Source organism: Notamacropus eugenii, chromosome 1 (assembly GCF_028372415.1).
Source record: "Notamacropus eugenii isolate mMacEug1 chromosome 1, mMacEug1.pri_v2, whole genome shotgun sequence".
Taxonomy (NCBI): Eukaryota; Metazoa; Chordata; class Mammalia; order Diprotodontia; family Macropodidae; genus Notamacropus; species Notamacropus eugenii.
This window is the reverse complement of record NC_092872.1, coordinates 122,096,092-122,103,983: the sequence shown is the minus strand read 5'-3', so window position 1 is coordinate 122,103,983 and position 7,892 is coordinate 122,096,092. Positions and strand designations below refer to the sequence as shown.

General features: G+C 38.7%; 1 pseudogene; it reads right to left on the bottom strand.

Annotated features, from left to right (window-relative positions):
• Positions 1 to 640: 640 nt before the first annotated feature.
• Positions 641 to 4,044, bottom strand: LOC140507265 (small ribosomal subunit protein uS2-like; annotated as a pseudogene).
• Positions 4,045 to 7,892: the final 3,848 nt, after the last annotated feature.

Sequence of the window (7,892 nt, the reverse complement as noted above, 5' to 3'; positions counted from 1 at the left end):
TGCATATAATCCCTCCAACAACCCCAATACTGAGGGAAGTCTCAAGAATTACAAATATTATTTCCATGTAGGATTGTAAACAGTTCAAATTTAGTAAATCCCTTATGATTTAAATAGGAAAGAGTCCTATGTATCTTTTCATGATTCTCTTATTCTTGTGTTTGAAAGTCAGATTTTCTATTCAACTCTGGTCTTTTCCTCAAGAATTCTTAAAAGTCCTTTATTTCACTGAATGACCACTTTTCCCCACAAGTATTATACACAGTTTTGCTGGGTAGGTGATTGTTGTTTTCAATTTAGCTCCTTTGGCCTCTGGAATATCATAATCCAAGCCCTCTGATCCCTTAATGTAGAAGCTGCTAGATCTTGTGTAATCCTGATTGCGTTTCCACAATATCTGAATTGTTTCTATCCAGCTGCTTGCAATATTTGCTCCTTGTCCTGGGAATTCTGGAATTTCTGGGATCTTTTCAGGAGGCTATCAGTAGATTCTTTCAATATCTATTTTAATCTCTGGTTCTAGAATATCAGGGCAGTTTTCCTTGATAATATCTTTTTTTACTTTTTTTAAGAAACCAATGTTTATTTTCCATCAGTATTGTTTTCAATATTATTAGAGCATCTGGGGTAAAATTTAAGATCATTCTGTGGTAGTTCCTACTCACTCAGTGGCCTGGGCAGTAGGAGCCACAGGACAGTCCTCAGTAGCTGACTGAGGACTCCAGTCTTCAGTAAGGAACTGTCTATTGGGCACAGACGGCATCTGTACTCCCTCAGTCCAATAAGACACTTCAGGTTGAGTAGCAGTGAACTCTGGGGCAGGCGCAGTCCATTCACCTTGAAACTCCTCCTTTGTCACTGTCTTCTCATCTGTGGCCTGCTCTTCCTTTTCAAACTCCTCTGGATTCCTGTAGAAGTAAAGATCAGGCATAACCTTCTATGGGTGTTCATGGGAGATTGTGCTACACACACATAGCATTTCACGGGTCAGCATTCACCACATCAGACCCACTGAGTGAACTCCCTCGTTGTTACATGGAATGGTAACATAGCGCAGTGGGGAGTCTGTGTTGCACAGTGCAATGGTTGGAAGGTTAACATATGATGTTTCAGTCAGAAGTTGATGGTCTGCTAGAGAAACAGTGACCACCAAGAGGCGACGCTCCCTGAAAGCTGCCTGGATCTGGTTAGTGAAGGTGCCCAGTGTGAAATGTCCAGCAATAGGTGTAGCACCAGTGGCAGTACCAAATTTAAGAACAGCCCACTGACCAGTGTTCCTGGATGAGACGACACTAACCCCAGCTGGGTTTTCATTGTCAACAATGGCATGAGCTGCCAGCAGAAGTTTTTCCCAAGTTCTCTTCAAGTTAATGATGCAGATGCCAACGTTCTTTCTTTTGTCGATGTACTGCTGCACCTGGAAGTCCAAATTGGTGCCACCCAAATGGGTTCCTGCAGCAAGGAATTAGAGGACATCCTCCTCCTTCATCTGCCAGACATCTAGGGAAAGTTTGCCTTTAAAGTTACGATGGAAATTGAGAATAATGCTGTATGGAACCCTCTTCAAGGCAGTATGGAAAGGGACCTTCTTGAAAGATGATGTATAGGCTCTTTTTTGATCATGGCTTTCAGGTAGCTCAATAATTTTTATCCTGGATCTATTTTCAGGTCAGTTGTTTTTCCAATGAGATATTTCACATTGTCTGCTATTTTTCATTGCTTTGGTTTTCTTTTGTAGTTTCTTTATATTTTTATAAAGTCATTAGCTTCCATCTGCTCCTTTCTGATCTTTAAGGAATTACTTTCTTCAGTGACCTTTTGGAACTGCTTTTCCATCTGCTCAGTTCCGCTTTTTAAGGCATCCTTCTCCTCACTGACTTTTTAGATTTCTTTGTTGTACTCTATTTTTTAAAGTGTTAGTTTCTTCAGTATTTTTAAGTCTCCTTTAGCAAGCATTTGACTCATTTTTCAAGATTTTCTTGCATCACTCTCATTTCTCTTCCCAATTTTTACTCTACTTCTCTTACCTGATTTTCAAAATTCTTTTTGAGGTTTTCCATAGCCTGAGACCAATTCATGTTTTTCTTGGAGGCCTTGGGTGTAGGAGCGTTGATCTTGTTGTCTTCTTCTGTTTGCATATTTGATCTCCCTTGTCAACAAAGAAATATTCTATAGTCTGATTCTTTTTCTGGTTTTTGCTCACTTTCCCAGTCATTTGCTTGTCTTTGAGCTCAAGGGAGTTCTCTGCTTCTAGAGGGAATGGAGTGTGTTCTATCAACTGTTTGATCTCCCCAAAGTCTGTGGGCATAGAGCTACAGAAACAGCTGCTGTTGCATCTCCTGCCCCTGACATGCACTCCTCCATCTTCTTAACCACCCTGGAACTAGAGTCGTACCACTTTACTCTTTCACATAGGTCTCAAAGGTTTTTTCCACTGACCTTCCAGTTTGTCCTAGGTGTTTTGGGATTGTGAAGTCTGGAAACAGCCACAGATTGAGTTCCCTCAAGGCATGTTCAGGTCCTGTCTGTGCCAGTACAGCCCACACTGGACTGCATTCTGCTCCCTTCACAACAAAATCGATGCTTCCCATTGACCTTTCATGCTGTCTTGGGCTTGAGATTTGCTTCACTCCATCATTTGGTGGGTTCTGAAGTTCTGGAGTTTGTTTAGAGTTATTTTTGGAGGCATTTGGCCAGGCTTGAGGGAAGAATGCTAGCAAGTCCTTACTTTTACTCGGTCATGTTGGCTTCCACCCTCAGGGGCTGACATTTTAGCACATTTAGTTGCCATTTAGTACATTATCCCTTGCTCATTCTCCCCACTCAGTATTATTCAGTTGCAAGGGAATGGAATGTTACATCAGTTAAAAGAAAAGACAGTTTCTGGCTCCTCTTTTGACTATGGCTCTCAACTCCCACAGGAAATATCTACTCAATTACACAAACTTATGCCTAGGTCCATGGATCTCTTTTCTGCTTTAGGTTTTCTATGTGACCAAACCTAGTCATTGAGGTGAACTTGTCCAGACATAGGGGTGACTGTTGAGTTTGAGAGTTGGAGATATTCTCTTGGGTCAGAATTGATTGGTGACACTGAGAAATTGCTGACAATTACTTCAGAACTTTTAGAAAATATAACCAACTAGAGGTTTGGTCCAAGCCTAGGCTTTTTACTAGTACACATATATTAGACCTTGTTTGAACAGGATATGGCTAAAGTGAAAGGTAGACACCAAAGATGAATGACCATCTGTGGTTGCAAGAAACTAGTATGTGCAATGGTCATACCCTGGTAAAACCATCTTGGCAGATGAACTAAACCAGAGTAAGGGAAACTAATAGGCCTCAAACAAATTAGTGAATTAGGGGAATATCTAATTCAAACATATGAAGACTTTCTCTGGAAGAATGGGTAGAAAAGAAAAATTTGTTTTAATGTCCATGGAGACAACCACCTAAAGCGAGTGCTGTGAAGCACTTAAAGCTTGATCAAACACTAATGAAAATAAGGTCATCCAACGCATCCTGTATAGCATTTTTTTAAATCAAAAATCTTTTGAAATTATTTATGTAACATAAATATAACATTCATGTAAGAAAGGCATGCATGTAGATTTCTAAGAAACTGTGGTTCAGGACAACTATATCTTTGCAGTTACTAACCTCGAGTTAAGATTTAGCATTATTTTATCTTACTTTATGGAATAAAGGAATTTGCTGGACTTCCAGGACCAAAGATGGTAGAGTAAGGAGTAATTTGATCTTATCCTCAATACTGATCCCAAAGAATCCAGAAAATATTGCCACAGGAAAAGATCCTGGAACAGTGAAATCAGCAGAAAGATGGGGTGCAGCAGTCTTTTACCCTGGGAGTCTTGGGGAATTAACGGAATAGGTCCATCTTTCTCAGGTGGAAGGAAAGCTGTACAGGATAGGGAGACGTCCTGGCAAGCCAGTGGCAATCTCCACCTCAGCAAACCAGTGGCAGATCCCAAGCCCCAGGACAGTGGAACAGGCAAGTGCCAACATCAGAATTCCATGCATGGTTTGACACAGCCAGGGGAACTGGAAAACTCTATCTGAGAGAATGACCACATGCACCTGCAGGCAGGATCCCTGCTACAGCCAAACCTCCCTGTGCCTCAGTACAGTCTTGGGTAAAGAGGTATCCTACAGTGGCCAGGACCACCACTGTCTCCCCTGCAAGTTTCATTACAACCCTAGGAAAATGCAGAAAAACTTCATCTGGTCCCTGCACACATCAGCTGCCACCACCAGTTTCAGCTCAGTACCACGTAAACTGTCAGATCTCTGTTGCATCCGACTGCCAATACCTGAAGCCGCAGCACAAAAAAAAGCCAGTGACCAGACCCCTGGCTCTGAGTACAAGAAGTCTGAGACAATGTCCCCTGTGATGCAGGAGAGATCAACTTTAAAAGCCAGGAAACTGGCAAAGATCATGAGCAAAAATCAACAACAACTAAAAAAGCCCCCAAAACAAAACACTTACCATAGAGAATTATTATGGTGAAAGGGAATGTCAGGACATAAATTCAAAAGTGGACAGCATTCTCAATACGCCCACATTTGAAACATCAAAGGCGAAAATGACATGGTCTCAAGTCCAAAAGGCATTCTTGGAAGAACTCAAGAAGGACTTTAAAAATCAAATAAGAGAAGTAGAAGAAGAAAAAAATGAGAAAATCAATGAGAGTCATCAAAGAGAGAGTCAAAAGCTTGGAAAAAGAAGGACAAAAATTGACTATCGAAAACATACAATTGGCCAAATGGGGGGGAAAAAGTACAAGGAAGCAAACAATTGCTTAAAAATAGAATTGGCCAAATGAAAAAGAAGGCACAAAAACTCACTAAGAGAAGAACTGGAAGACAAATGAGAGTGATGCAAGAAAATAATGAAAAACGAGTCAACAGCTTTGTAAAGGAGATCCAAACAAATGCTAAAAAAATAACACCTTTAAAAGCAGACTAACCCAAATGGCAAAAGATGTACAAAAAGCAAAAAAAGGAGAAGAATGTTTTGACAAGCAGCCTCAGTCAAATGGAAAAGGAGGCTCAAAACCTCACTGAAGAAAATAGTTCATTAATAAATAGAATGGATAAGATGGAAGCTAGACTTTATGAGAAACTAAGAAACTGTAAAACAAAGCTAAAAGAATAAAAAGTAGAAGAAAATGTGAAATATCTCATTAGAAAAAACAACTGACCTGGAAAATAGATCTAGGAGAGATAATTTAGAAAGTATTAGCCTATTTGAAAATTATGATTAAAAAAAGGGTATAGACATTGTCTTCCAAGAAATTATCAACGAAAACTGTCCTTATTTTCTAGAACCAGAGGGTAAAATAGAAATGGACGGAATTCACCTCTCATCTCCTGAAAGAGATCCCAAAAGCAAAATTCCTAGGAATATTGTAGTGAAATTCCAGAGTTTCCAGGTCAAGGAGAAAATATTACAAGCAGCCTGAAATAAACAATTTGAGTACTGTGGAAATACAATCAGCTTCAGGATTTAGTAGCTTCTACACTAAGGGATAGAAAGGTTTGGAATATGATATTCCTGAGGTCAAAGAAGGTAGGATTAAAACCAATAATCCCGTACTCAACAAAACTGAGTATAATCCTTCAGGTAAAAAAAAATAGAGTTTCAATGAAATAGAGGACTTCTAAGCATTCTTGTTGAAAAGATCAGACCTTAATAGAAAATTAGGCTTGCAAAAACAAGAATCAAGAGAAACATGAAAAGGTAAACAGGAAAGAGAAGTCTTAAGGAACTCATTAAAATAACTGCTTACATTCCTATATGAAAAGATGCTATTTGTAGCCCATAAGACTTTTTTCAGTGTTAGGGTAGTTAGAGGGAATATATTTATATAGGTATGTATGTATATTTAAATGTGTATGTTATATATGCTCTATATGAGTATATGTATGTATGTACATATACATATACACATACATACACATATGTACATATGCACACATGCACATATATACATATATATGCACACACAAAGACACACACATATATATGCATAGACAAAGGGCACAGGATTCACCCTGTACACTCATGCATACACATGTACATATAGATACCTACAGATATATAATATGCACATACATACATACTCATACACACCTACATAAATATATTGCCTCTAGCTACCCTATTACTGAAAAATGTCTCATGACTTACAAATTAGCTGAATATGAAGGGAAAATACCTACAAAAAAATAAAATTTACTGTTCAATGGAATGCACAACGAGTAAGAGAAAGGGAGAGGTAGAAAGCAGCAAATCATCTCACATACAAGAAGAAAGAAAGCGCTTTTACAATGGAGGGGGAGTGTGGGAGAGATGAAAGGAAATAATTGATTCTTACTCTCATGGGATTTGCCTTGGGGAAGGAATAACACACTTTCAATTGAATAGGAAGGCGTGTGGGAAGGGGATAAGAGAGGGAAGATAACAGAAAGGACAGCAAATTGGGTAAAGGAATTATCAGAAGGAAACATTATTGTGGGAGAAAATGTCAAGGTAGAGAATGGAATAAATGAAGGGCAGGATAGGACAGAGGGAAATGTGGTTAGTCTTGTGTGTGTGTGTGTGTGTGTGTGTGTGTGTGTTGTGCGTTTTTTTATTATTTTACTTTTTTTAATGTTCTACAATCACAACCATAAAACTTACATTTTTACCTCCCCTCCCCTACCCCCCACCAGCTCCCTCCCTCCCCAAGACGGCATACAATTCTGTATAGGATCTACATATACTTTCCTATTGAATATGTTTTCACTATACTCATGCTATGAAGAGAAACTAAAATAAATGGAAGAAATCGTATGACAAATCAAAACATAACACACACACACACGATCTGCTGCATTCTGCGAATGAATTCCATAGTTCTTTCTCTGAGTGTGGAAGGCATTTTGCCTTAGAAAACCACTGGGAATTTTTTTTTTAAGTTCTTGCATTATTATGAAGTTCCAAGTCTACCAGAAAACTCTCTCGCCCACTGTGGTTGTTGCTGTGCACAAATTTCTCCTGGTTCTTCGCCTTTCACTCAGCATCAGATCATATAAGTCCTTCCAGGCCTCCCTGAAGTCTTCTTGTTCATCATTTCCTATGGCACAATAGTGTTCCATTACATGAATATACTATAATTTATTCAACCATTCCCCAATTGATTGGCATCCCCTTGATTTCCAGTTTCTGGCAACTACAAAGAGTGTTGCTATAATATTTTTGTACATGTGGGATGCTTTTTCATTTTTATGATCTCTTGGGGATACAGTCCTAGTAGAGATATTGTGGTTAGTCTTTTACAACATAAATATTATGAAAGTACTTTGCACATGCATATTACCCATGTATGGCCTATATTGAATTTGCTTCTTTTCTCAGTGAAGCTTGGTGAGTACGGAGGAAAAGAATATGGAACTCAAAGCTTTAAGAATGAATGTTAAAAAATTGTTTTAGCATTCAACTGGAAATTAAGCTATACAGACATTGTAGTGTAGAAATCTGTTTTGCCCTACAGGAAATAGAGGGGAAGAGGGATGGAAGAAGGGTGGATAATAGAAAGGAGCACAGACTGGAGAAAGAAGTGGATAAGATGCATGCTGTCCCAGGGAGGAATGGGGAGAAAAGTTTGAATTCAAATTCTTATGAAGGTGAATGTTAAAAACTGAAAAAATAAGTAAATTATATAAGAAAGAAAGAAAAAGTAGAATAGGCCAAATGGAAAAGATGGTAGTAAAGCAAACAATTCATTAAAAATTAGAATTAGGCCCAAAGGGGTATAAAAAAAATGTGCATACCCTTTAACCCAGTAATACCTCTTCTAGTGTTTCATCCCAAAGACATCGTAAAA